Source organism: Phlebotomus argentipes, unplaced genomic scaffold (genome assembly GCF_947086385.1).
Source record: "Phlebotomus argentipes unplaced genomic scaffold, Phlebotomus argentipes genome assembly contig_15, whole genome shotgun sequence".
Taxonomy (NCBI): Eukaryota; Metazoa; Arthropoda; class Insecta; order Diptera; family Psychodidae; genus Phlebotomus; species Phlebotomus argentipes.
In genome coordinates, this window is record NW_026776181.1 from 10249539 (window position 1) to 10263076 (window position 13538).

The window sequence follows — 13538 nt, forward strand, 5'->3', positions numbered from 1 at the left end:
ATCATCTCCAGAGCAACAACTGGGAAATGCTACGCAGAACTTGAAAGGTAATCGAGAAATTCCAGTGTGGGAAAGCGAGTTTTGGAGGCCTTTTGCACAATGAGAGTTGAGAATTTTGGCGCGGACAAGGAGGAAAATTGGATTTTGAACCCGACAAACTCACCAAATGACTCGATTAGGAAATTATTTAACAAACTCGTTCAGGATTCTCTCAACTTTCTCTTGTCGCTGGTTTTCTGGTATGTAAAAATTCATGAGAGTAAAAGTGTGTTGCTTTAGCGGAGAATTTTGTAAAGGCAATTTTAAAGTGAATGCAGTGAATGGTAGGGAAAAAAAAATACGACTATGACTAAAAATTGCAAACATAGTAAAATCATAAAAATTGTGGCTGCAAAAGTCTATGCATTTATCAGAATTTTTCTCTAAAAATACTTTATGCTTTGCAATGAGCATTGGACGGTGAAGTTCAGAGTGATTTCATTGTTCCGCAAGTGAGCAAACAAGCGTGCAAAATGTGTCATTCGTGACAATGCTCAATGTTTTATTTTATAGTTAAGATCAAAAGTTTTGTAGAATACATTATTATAGATAAAAACAACATCACTGATTGCAATAGAAAAAAAAAACTTTTGATTCTAAACACATGAAATCCTATAATTTATTCTTTTGAAACTCTCTTCTGACTTTAGTTGCTCTTCCTATTCAATTTCCCACCCGGATTTGTTCAAGATTCCCCCAAGCAACAGGTCAGTGAATCACTTCTCATTTCTTGCACTTTTCCGCATTTTCTTTCATGCGACTTTCTCCAATGAATTCACTCAAGCTCAGCCGAAAAAGCAAGCACATAAATATGTTTTTTGCTTCCTTCCTTGGCTTGAGAAACTGAAAGCGTCTCACACTGAGATTTCCTGGCCTGAGCGGTTTCTCTGTGTTTATCTGTAATTTTCTCAATGGACAATCCTATTGCTGCCAGCCTCGCTCAACCTCCCGAAAGAGCATCTCTGGTACTGCAATTTACTCTAAAATTGCTCCACTTTGTTTCGCATGAGAGTCTCTCGCCCTCAAATTAAAAGAGGCGCGCACGAGAGAAAGCGCCTCAAACCTCGCATGGAGAAAGAGTTTAACTTTTTAATTCATTCAATTTGTATGTGGAATGTGTAATTCCTCCTTTTGCCTCTTCTCTTTCTGTCCACCCCACAGAAACCATGCCCGAGAGTGCGATTTACCCGGCCAGTGATTGTTGGGCAACGGGATTCACCACCCAAATAGAATTCTAATTTGCCTGCAATATTTCTTTGCAAGTGAATTAAATTGGTTGGCATGAGGATTTTCCCAGGCTCTTTTTCACTTGCCATCCATGCAGTGAAACTCTTCTTTTGTCTGCCAAGAGATCGCGCACTTCTTCAGTTTTCCCAACCCATTTTCTCACAATTGCACTTTGTCAGTGACATTAAGTGAACTTATTTAATTTTATGTAACAATTTTCCTTCTGGCGAATACAATGGGCCGACTTTCGAGAAGTCAGCAAAACACTTTCGCATGGAGTTGTGCCGCGAGTCAGACGCAATTCTGTGCTGAAATGCATTTGCAAGTGACGAGAATGGCTTTTGAGAGTTGTTGAAAAATGGAAATTGTCAAAATTTCACAATTTATCCTAATTCATCTGAGAAATAAGGAAGATGCAGAGTTTTAGCTGAGCGAATCTGACCGTTGTGTAATCACTTTGCGGCTTATCCGATATAGGAAGATGCTCTGTCTAGAGTTTGACTGAGATAAGTCTACATCCCACTAAATATTTGCGGAGGGGATTTGCCAGGACATCAGTTGGGATGTAAGCGATGAGGGTGGCAAAAAATTGATTGTGGCCGATGGAAATACTCTATTTGCACACACTTATTGCACCCAGTGAGAGGCCGTCTCACTTGACAAAATGACAAATCGCCCCCGACGAGGCGGGGAAAAAAAGGCCCCCAATCCTGAGGGATTTGTGCAAGTTTGGGGCGAAATTGTTACGTACATATTTACGTCCACCATTAGCCACTTCAAATATTGAATTTCCTCCGGATGCAAGTGACCGGAGACGCCATACTTTTCACCTCCACACCCCCAGAGACAGTCGTCCCCGAAGTTGGCCGGCTTCACTCGCAGACTCACACTTAATTGATGGTCGCACTGAGAGTGGCAAAAATGTTTGCCCAAGAAGTTACTTTATTTAAATATTCCATCCCAACTGCTTTCAGGAGGGGCTGAAAAGCTTAATGGAAAATCTCTTGGGCACTCTTCCACTCGAGCTTACTTTCTCAGCTTACGATATTGGTGGAAATTCAACAAGTAAATTTCTGGCTTTCAATTGACAAATACAAATCTTCTGTATTGCATTTATTGAATCCTTCGATTAGGGGTGATTTAGTTAATTTTGTACTGATTATTGATAATTGGCAGTCAAAGAATGTGTAGAACTTCTGTTTTTATTAATTCTGGAAACGCCTTTAGTGTCCTTAATTCATTGAATGGGCGATAACAATTTCCTAGAATCACGTCAATGTGAAGAATGTGCAATTTAGTCCCATCCCTCAATTGGGGATCGCGTGCGTCCTTTAAAATCTGGTCGTTATCAATCAAATTAGATTAAGGCCACATCTAGAGATTGATGAGATGTTTTCCTCAAGATTATATCCCGCAGACTAGCTTCTCCCCTCTCGGAAAGCGAAAATAGTCCCCAAATATCAATTTTGATTATGCGAGGAAATTGGGCGGGAAAAGAAGTGAGTCTCTAGGGCGATTATCGTGAGGGTAATATCGAGATAAATAAGTAAAAAGTCAATTTCAATGCTTCTCATTTCCTTCCTCTTTTGTCCAGGGCGACATGATAAAATTTTCCGCCCCTCGCCACAATATTTGTGCACAATTTCCCCAACTGTTTTCCCGGCTCTGCGTGAATGGCGACACCATGGGAAAAAGAAGAAGACACTATCGCAAACTTTATTCACCCTCCGACAAAGAGAGCCAGTCAGACGAGAAGCCACCCCTGCGGGCGAATCGACAACTTTTATTATAGTTCTCGCCAGCGCGACTGGGGAGTTCTTTTCTTTTTGCCCATGAGAAGCACACCTTTTCACACCCTCCACACTCGTGAGAATTAGATTTTCCCGTAATTCTCAGGAGAAGGACATGGAAGAGCTTTTGGGGGGCTGTTTTCCTCTTCCACTGTCTCCGACCTCGTTTTCTTATTATTGAATCTCACCACCTTTTATTGCATTGCACTCACACCAGAGGAATTCCACCGAGTGACGAGAAGTGGGAAAGTTTCGTCACTCTTCTGGGTCTGGTGGGTTGAGACGGCAGTCACTTCAGGGTGTGGTTTTTGGGGGGAACTTCGGGAAAAATTGTCTGAGAAATTTAGAAGAAAACCATAGAATGGGAAACATTTCAAACCTTAAAATGCTCTTCAATTACTTGCTCAATTATTTCACAAAGATCTTCTTTTTAATTAAAACACTGTGCTGAAGAGGAATCACACTCAGTCTGAAGAGTTAAAAATATAACTATTGCGGTTCTTGGAAATATCTGTTCATTGAAATTCTAAGAAAAAATTGTCAGAATGTTCTCAAATGTACAATTCTACGACTGTAGCAAAACTTTATACTGAGAAACATTGTAAAGCAATGTTGCTTTTAAACTAATTTAACCAGCTTTGCTTTTCGTCTGTTCTCTCTATAGTTTATCTTATAAATTAACATGATTATCATGATTATGAAGCTTTTCTCAACTCAATGGCACATTATTCATTTTTCCTCTGAAAATTTCATCCCTCAATCTTGATTTACGTACAAAAGAAGGAGTGAGAAAGTTTTCATTCCTATCATGTGTAATTTATCGAAGGGGTCCCGATGGTATTCTTGTTTATCAAGCAGACCCATTTGCCTCGGATTTTCCTGCACAAATCCCCGACGAGACGATGAAATTGTCGAGTGAAGTGAATTTAAGGGAATTTCGTTACGATGGCCATACAGAGATGGTCTGTTGACAATAACCCAAGATTTCGGAGGCCTCAATATTTCATCATTGACAGCATTTAGCGTTCGGGACTGTGAGTTGAGAATTTTCATGTGGAATTCACAGAGAAGATAAAAGAGCAAATGCGCTGAAGACTGGCACAAAGCATCAAAAGCTCTCGAAACCTCTGAAAACTACCCGTATATAGTGAAGTATTTGCCGATTTGGTGGTCCTGTTTTGCTGGTGGAGAATTCCTGAACTCTCAACTATTTTCCCAGTGACGAGAGTGTGGGCGATATTTATGAAATTATGCTTGCCACAATGTGACAAATTTCCGCTTCGCCTTCATAGGGAAAGAGAGAGGCTCACAACAAAGGACGCTGAGAGCATCCTCCATTTTGGGGCGTCCCGGTGCCAAAGAGAATCAAGAATGCAATCTCTTAAATGCTAAATTTCCACCCTTAAGCCATACATTGTGGCGCAGTGAAGAATTTCTATCTATTCTCCAAGAATGCAATGCATGAGAAATTATTTTCTAATAACTCCGCTCTGGTCTTTCAGCGTGCCATGGGGAAAATGCTCATTTTCCCAGTAACATTTCCTAGTACATTGCAACTCTGTTGGTGATGATAAACAAGTCTCTCAACAATGCATGAGTAAATTGGCAAGAATTTTCATCCACGTTCCTACAGTCAACTGGACAAAATTGCACAAAAGTGGACTTCAGCAGCGTGAGATTTTCATGGGAGAATTCGCTGCTTGTGAAAAAGAACGTCCTCGCACGATGCGCTGGCTTTTAGGGAAAAGCGCATGAAAATCTTTTACCCTGACTACACACGATGAATACAAAATCAACACAATCACACCCAGAAAGTATTATTCAATATTTTGCACACAAATCTCCTCATTCCACATCGGAAAATACGCTGGGAAAATTCACCCCGTCGTCGCTGAAGTTTGACGATGAAGGTGTTTTACAAGATCAATCCACCAACTTTTCCACCCACCTCGAGGCAACTTTCCCGATGGGAGATGACGAATATATACCCCGAAAATTCTGCAGTTTGCCACACTAAATCATCATGTTCGTGAGTACGGGAGAATTTTACAAAAAGAGAACTTCTCTTTGGTACAAGAAGACTCCAAAATAGGTAGATTTCTTTTCATTGGAGAATTCACTGTGTAAAATTAATATCCAAACGTCGCATTGTGCGTGTTCGGGGATGATGGTTTTCTCCACAACTCTGCAGTCTTGGCGGTAGCTATTTCCCAGGAGAGAAGAGAGACAAATTTGCGGGGAAATCTCAAGTGTAACTTTTTCAGCAAGAAATCTCACATCTCTTGTTGTCCAATGTGTTATATTTTTGGGATTAAATGGAATACAGCCGATGGCAAACAACAACCGCATCCAACTTTCGCGTTAACACTCCATTATTTCAGGCGAGGCGCTCCCCCGCGGCCGCTACACCAACACATTGTCACTGGTGATGAACAAGGCAACACTTTGCAAAGTCCACGAAACTATGGCAGCGTCGGAGGGATTTTTCCCGTGGGAAAAAGGACAGCAATTTAGGAGTGGATTTTGTCAAGTTGGCCAAAGTTTCTCTTCAGTGCTTGCCTAATTGCCTGCAGGCCGAACACCTTGGTTGCGGTGTATGGGTGAGGAACCCTTTGGCTTTTGTATTTCACAATCAATTGGGAGAAAATGAGTGTGAATTTCATAGGCAGAGATTTGTACAGCCCGGAAGAATGGGCATGATTTGATGCTGAGTACGTGATACTTGTTTATTCATTTCACATTCAATTGGTCACAAGGGGGGCGCAGAGAGCGATGGGTTAGTGAAGTATTTAGGATTTCACGGCATGCGTCAGTGGTATCATTTGTACTTGGGGATGCTTCCTGCCACCACCTCGTGTCCGTGACAGTTAGAGTGCAAACATTTCAGCTAGATTGCGCAAAATTTCGTCTCATCCAACGCCGCGTTTGTTGCGGAAACTTTCTCTGACGAAAAATTCACACTCTGAGCAAAGCCTTGACGACGTGGTGAAAGGTTAATAAAACCGTGGGTGCACGGGAGCATGGAAATCCACAAGCCACCCGCCAAAAATGTCCCCTCTCATGCGTGCGCGTGCTAAAAGCCCACCCCCAATTGCGAACCACCCCCCAATGAAAAGGCATCGCGCAAATTGAGCACGAATTGAAATTCACAATCGATAAACAGTCGTAAAATATGATTTTACGATTTCATATGTGCCCAATTTTCTAATTTAATGCCATTCTCCCAGGGACCAATTCGGCGTCTCTTCCGCTTTGCCGGGCTGAATTTATTTCGCCACGCGCGGCGGTTAAATGAAAAGATTTTCACTCGATTGAATTTAATACTATCAGGCAAAAAATAGGAAAGGATATTTTTCCCCACGACAGATGGTGTGAAATTTGAGGAGTTTTCAGAAATACGTTAAATTGCCGTAAGTATTCTTGGCAGCCATTTAATATGAGTCAGTCGCACTTATGATCAGCAACCAATGCAAGCTTGCAACGAAAAGTGTGCTTATTGATAGGCGTATTTTCCGCGTCTTGCTTTATGATCTTCAAAAACATGGAATTTTACTCAAACGGTGCCGTTAAAAAAAACACACTTTTGTCACTTTTTGTAATGCAGAGTCTTCAGTTGTTTTATTTAAACTGTCCACAATCATTCCACCTTTCCCTATTTCAAATAGCTGCGCTATTAAATTATCAAAATCGAATTCTACGGTCAATTTATGGCTTTCATGAATGCTTTATCAATTGACGGCACGTGAAAAGTTCCTACAAGCTTCTCTAGCTAGAGACTGTACGACTCTTCCTGGTCTTATGCATTCCCGTGAGAGAGTCGAAATGGTGGAGTAATTTCAAATTGGTCGTTCAAAATGTGCTCAAGTGTTGTGCTTGTTCATGGCACAATTGTGGACATTGTTTACACGGTTCACAGAATTCGCGCTCAATTTCTGTTTGTGACAATTTCACCCTCCGCACTCGGTGAAATATTGTTGAGAAAGGACCCACTCCGTGAGGACGGAAGAGATTTTTTTTCCGGCAAAATGTGAAGGTATTTTCTTAGAGCGAGAGTAAGACAGCAAGATTTGATTAGTTCAGAGGCCACAATTCGATAAAAAAAAATGTGGGTCACCGAAGGGGTCGAGCAATCGTCAATTTTCTGGGGTAACATTTATAAAATTACACACAAATATAATTGAATTAGAGTCATTTTGAGATTTCCACTTGTCAGAAACACAGAAAAGATTGAATTTGTGCCTCATGCCTTTTTGGGTGGGCGGAAGAAAACATGTTTTGCAAGAGCACCATTTTTACGACATGCCCAGCATAATGGATTAACAATTCTTTCCTCCATATTTCTGGAGTGAATTGGAGTGGTTTTTTTCCCCGACACTGAAGGAATTATTAGACTACTTATTCATCCCCTTTCTCAAGGGCTTTTTGTATCTTTTATCCCGTTAAATGCCTTAATTCTGAAAATTCGTACATTGAAGGGAGTGAGAATGTGATTTTGGTGGTTTAAGAGAGGGAAACGGAAGTTGGAAGTAGAAGTTGAACTCTTCATGCATGTGAATTGGAATGTTTCTCAACAGCGGTGAAAGTCACTGCGGCGAAAGTTTAGCCTTAAGATTCTCAGTGAAGGAAATTCCTCTCAAGAGCAGAGCAACTCAATTGAAATATTTATCCATTGTGAGCAAATTAATTACCTTTTGCCTAACAATACCACCAATATCTTCCCATTCATCCTTGCAAAGGCTCAATCCGTGGCATTGCCACATCAACATGGTAGAGTATGAAATTGTTCGGAGGAAATGAGATTAAAATAATTTTCTTTCACTCAGAAGTGAACTGAACATTGCAAGAATTTTTAATTTCACGAAAAAGATCTCATGCTGAGAAATTCATGAGATTCTTGCATTTCGAAACATTCCGTAAAATTGTGAATTGTTTTCCATGTTATTCAAGTTTTTCGGTAGGTATTAAAAAAATAAAAAAAATAAATTCACGCAGTTTTCCACATCATATCCTCTTTATTTCTCCACAATTGCACGAAACTCCATTTCAAGTGTTCAACTACTGTGCAATTGTATGCAGAGATTATAAATTTCCTACTCTGCTGGGGAGCTTTTTTGCCCCAAGCTTTTCCTTGCGGTGCAACTTTTCGCAATGGGGCATTTTTCAGCTGAGGTGCTCTGCAGATGCTCCGAAGTGACAAATTAAATATTTTTCCTAATTAGCAACCCGCACTTTTTCACATATGTTTTAAATTCTGTCCTATTTTCCCAAACGTCTGGCCGTTTTTTTAGGTCAGTTTTAGTTCAAATGAGCTTGTGTCGACCGAAAGTCTTTCTGAAACAAATTTTTTGCACGATTTCACAACCAACGTAAAATTCACACAATGTTCACAGTTTTGAATATTAGTTCACCAACTGTAAAATGACGAAACATGACGAAAAGGGGATATCCCAAGTGATCCCAAGGAGGCCAAGTAAATCCCAAGGGATCCAAATATATCCTAAGGAGTCCTAAAACAAAGAAGCAAAGAATTTTTTTTACAAATAAATTATGAAACAAAGGAAGACTTACTTTTTTTTATAAAATGAATAGAAAATCGAAACGTTGTTGCGAAAAATTATAGAAATTTTTGCATTACTCAGAATTAGACTATTATCCATTAGTTAGCGCATAAACGTGTGTTCATGCGTACACATGTCATGTATTTTAACAAACAGACGAAGAGGAAAAGAACATTGTGGCAACCACACACTCAATTGGCCGTTTAGAGAGATTAATGATTTACTCCTTCGCTCTTGGGCCCATTTTTCCACGGCCTGTCCCTCAGCCACCCCCAAGTCAGGGGTAGTTGGAAAAAGCCGAGGATTAATTGTGATAAATTTGAAATTAATTCATGGTGCCCAAGTGTACGCATCTGTGTGGTTTGGGCGCCTTGTGGAAATCCCTTCGTCAAGATCCCTTAAAGTGAATCGTCGAGCATCGTAATCTCTTTGCTCTTTAATCAGATCTGGCCTCGGAGGAGTTGGGATTTGAGGAAGCGCTCCCCTGAAGATGTCTCTGTGACATTCTGGGCCGACGTAGGTGCGTAATTTTGGCGCGGAGTTTGCATGTGGCCAGAAGTAATAAATGTGCTCCACAAACTGGCCATGTAGAACATTGTAACAATGTCGAATATCAATTATTAAACGATTGCCACTGTCAGTGGCAGATATCATGAAATATAATGCTTCCAATCCCACTCACTATGCCGACACTAACACTCACATATAATGGTATAATCATAGCTTAATTACACTATTTATATACAATTGCATGCCTCGTGAGCATACTCACAAATCGACAGAACATGGCCCGGAATGCTGCAGTGGGAATTATAGTTTCTGTTCGGCATTGAAATCCGTGATGGTGGCAGACGCTGAGATTGAGTTGGATGGTGGAAATAAAAGAAACACACACACATGTATTGATTTTTATATGGCATCTTCATCCCCAAACCTCCATTCAGTGATCAGCAACAGCCAATTGCCGCCCCCAAATCCTTGGCAGTGTTTCTGCGTCACCCTAAGAAAATTCAGCATTTGTTGCTCCATTTACATACGCATTCCTGATACTCTCCTAAATTCTCAATTCCCATCAAACTTTTCCTCCGGTCACCCCCAACTCCCGCAGCACGCACTTCCTGCCGGGGAAAAATCTGGGCATCCGCGAAAATGATGCCAGAACTCCGCGTGGAATGGAAATGTGTGTGTGTGTGTGTGTGATCCCGGCAAGAGGGGGAATTTCGGGTGGGATTGAAAGTGATGTGAAAGAAATAAATTTAAACGCCAATCCCTCTTCCACTTGACTTTTCCATGTCTCTCCACTCCGCCCTGACATAATCCCTTACGAGTGCAGAATGTGTTCAATTGTTAAATGTATCGAAGATCTATTTTAGATTTTTACCCCAAAATCCCACTTTGATGGCATTCACATGAATTCTTTCGTCCTCCGGAGCGCTGTGAGCTGCTCTCATCCTTTCTCAAAGTTTACCCCTTTTGAAATTTTCTTCTTCAAACTACACTATGTTGCGGAAAAATTTTGAGTGAGGCCACAGAGAGTCAAGGTGAAGCGTTTTAATGCCGATAATACCATCATTTTTATACAGATGCAGAGTGTCTAAAAAAAAGTTTAGATACCACTAGTATAGTCAATTAAGTGATTTATTCATATTTATACATACATAACAGTTATTTTGGTGTACATTTCGTCGTAGAAACTGCGTCTCCCTTGCCGCTATATTGTGTCATTGCATTTGCAATAGATTTTTGAGCCTCCAGGGTGACTTTTAAAAAGTTTGCCAACACACTTTGCCAGACTTCTGGGGTGAATAAACATGCAGACACCCTTCCATCGAGAATAACCACCGAGAGTCTCTCATGGCGAATAACCCTGGAGGATGCACTTGAGGAGTGAAATGAGAGTCATGATGCTTTTCAGGGGCCAATTATAAGGTGGAAGCTCTCGAGCCTGAGTAAATTGTTGATAGTTTGGAGGATGAAAAGTGAAGAGATAGTTTACGGTCGTTTGCCTATGGCGGCTCTTTGGATGTCTATTATATCGTGATTATACACATGGACATGGAAGTCGAACTCATCATAAAGTGTGGTGACAGTAGTTGATACACCCATGCGAGCGGTGTGAGTGACTATGATGTGGAGTGGAAAGCCACTGAAAAGCTATTCACTGGGTTTTTAGGGGGAGGTAGAAAGTTGAGCTTCTAAACTTTTATGTCTCTGTCTGGGTGGGTGCAAAAGAGGTGGATGGCGGCGAGTGTTAACTTCTCTACAATATTACAACGTTATAATATTTAAACAACAACTTTATACGGCACCGAAAGTCTAGCCTCACCCACTCGATGACACGGTCATTAAAAACTTTTCATCACACCCCTACGCCCATGGTGAATGGTGTTAAATTATTGAGCAAATGAGCGATTTAAACAGTTCCCTCTTGTGTCCCTCCCAATGGCCACAGAGACTTTTGTTTGATACTTTGGCTGCATAGCGAAATTAGTTGTCCATTTGCTGCTTGGCGGCAACAGTTTAAACTTTAATGTTCTCTGGCGCAGTTTACAATCCATTGAAATGTGTGCTGGTGTCTCTCTATCTCACCCAAATAAATTTTCCCACTTGCAAAATTATTGCCCCGAAACAGGTGATGATAATAAATTTCCCTCCGCCCCTCCAGTCCTGAATTCACTATCTTTCCACTGCCATTCACATTTTGGCCCTCTCCCACCGTAAAGATCCTCTAATGCGACGCCGAGCGTCTCCCCTCATTTTGGCGCGCAAATTAAATGTATTAGCATTTGAGAGTTATTTGGTTGCAGTGCCAGGAGGTTATCTCAGCGCACCACAAAACTCCTCCTCTCGACATACTTCAAGTATCTTAATACACATTTCCCCAGGCGAGCTGCGAAAGTTCCTCCCGAGCGGTAATGATGCGATTTGCACCATTCAAAAATCACCACTTGCTAAATCCCTTCTGCAAGTGCCTATCTTCTCAGTTCTTTGAAAACTCTACGGTAAGCTCTACGGAAGGGGTTCATTCATAGGTATCCTTATAATTTTTTGGAAAATTTATATTGAGTTGTTCCAACTCGAAATACCGTTATTTAAACAAAAAAATTCTTTTTATTTCTCGTAATGTAGAACTTTTAGTAATTACACTCTATGAGTTAGCAACTTTATTTCAAACGCTTGGCTATGAAACTATAGCAAAAGTGTATTTCCTTACGTCTTATGTTGAAGAGTAAAAACTAATGCACGCTTTGTGAAATTTATTTAAATGTTTGAACTGCCACTCACCTTTGAGGTAATAATTCACCTTCAACTTTTGCATTAGTCCTGAGAATTCTATTAGCTGAACTTCATATTTTGATGGTAGAATTAAGAGCTTTCTGGCTGAAGTTTAGGAAGTGGCAAAAGAGGAAAAGCTGTGTGCAAAAAATACGATGCTGATAAATACAGTGTCATGCTTTATGAGCTCGAACTGCCTGGCCTGAAGCTGGTGTGTGCATGTACCGAATTGTCTGTGGAGCAGCACCATGTGGCAAGCATAAATCCACGATTTTCACAATCTCTCCGCCCACCGCCACCTCCCTGGCAGACACGAGAGCAGACGGTCAAAGGTGGGACGCCGCCTGTGAGGTCGGGAGGACAGAATGATTGTCAGGTCGTTGGTTGTTGATTATTCCAATCTACTCTTACTCTTCCTCCACGAAACAAGGGTCACTGGGTAGGGTGCACAATTTATATCCACACTCTGTGGCTCTTTTTTCTCGCCAATTTGTTCACTCCTCTCCATCATTGTTGTGTCCTGTGCCATTCGCGCCGGAGGAAGATTATTGAGTAGATAATTTCCTGTGCTAAAGCTCCCAGCCTGGCACATCCCATCCAACGCAGCGCGGGGTGAGACAGCGTGCTCGTGCTGAAAAACGCCCCAGTTTGATGATCTGTTTAACTTACCAGCAACTCCTGGTTGATGTTCAGCCACATGTGCCCATTTTTGCTGGGATGCACAAGTTTTTCAGCTCCGACAAATGGTGCGGGGTATTTTCACAAAATGCGAGTTTATTAACCTACCATCGTGGCATTTTTTCCACGACTCTCTGGGTGTTCAACCCTTCCTTGCGCAAATAACATTTTATTTTCAATTAAATTTTGCCTCATGTCATAAAATGTGAGGTATGAATAGCACCGCGTTTATTCCACACTCACTTTACACTCTTGTATGGAGGGAAAAAGTGCCACGCAATGTTTTCACCTCAAAAAGCACTTTTCCCTGCGGATCTTTTTTGCGAATTCAACGTGGGACTGAAAAAAATTGTTGCATTGCGGAAAATTGTGGGTATTATCATCTAATAATACTTCATATCTCCTTTTTTGCATAATCTACAATTGTGTGTCTTTACAAGAGAATATGAGCTACATTTTCGTGGATATATTGTTGTAAAGTTTGGTAAAAAAATGTTATATTCTCAAGACGAAAGATTCATTTATTGGATAGAATATTTCAAACTTTCCAGAAAATTCCGCCTACTTGATTACTCCGCCCAGTGAGAACAAAATTCTTCAGAAGAAGAATGCAAAATAAAAAAACTCTAAACTCTAAACTTAAAGCAACCAAGTATTTTTCAACATTGTTGTAAATCGAATCACTGAGGACAGTGTTCCACCCATTCTCCTTATCTTTCAGCACTTCTAGTCTTCACCGTCACCTCTTTAATGTACACTTTTGCAGTTGCTGCTGATTGCGAGTTGAAATTTTATTCAGTCTCGTGCACAGGAACATTTTTTTATCTGCTCACCTGCACAATTTATTCATATTGTCGTGGCGCTTCTTAAAATGGAAATTCTTCATGTATATTTTATTGCAATTGTCAGTGATATTTTTCGACAATATTCATTGGTGGTACACCCATTTTGTGCTCGCTCCCTCGAAAAT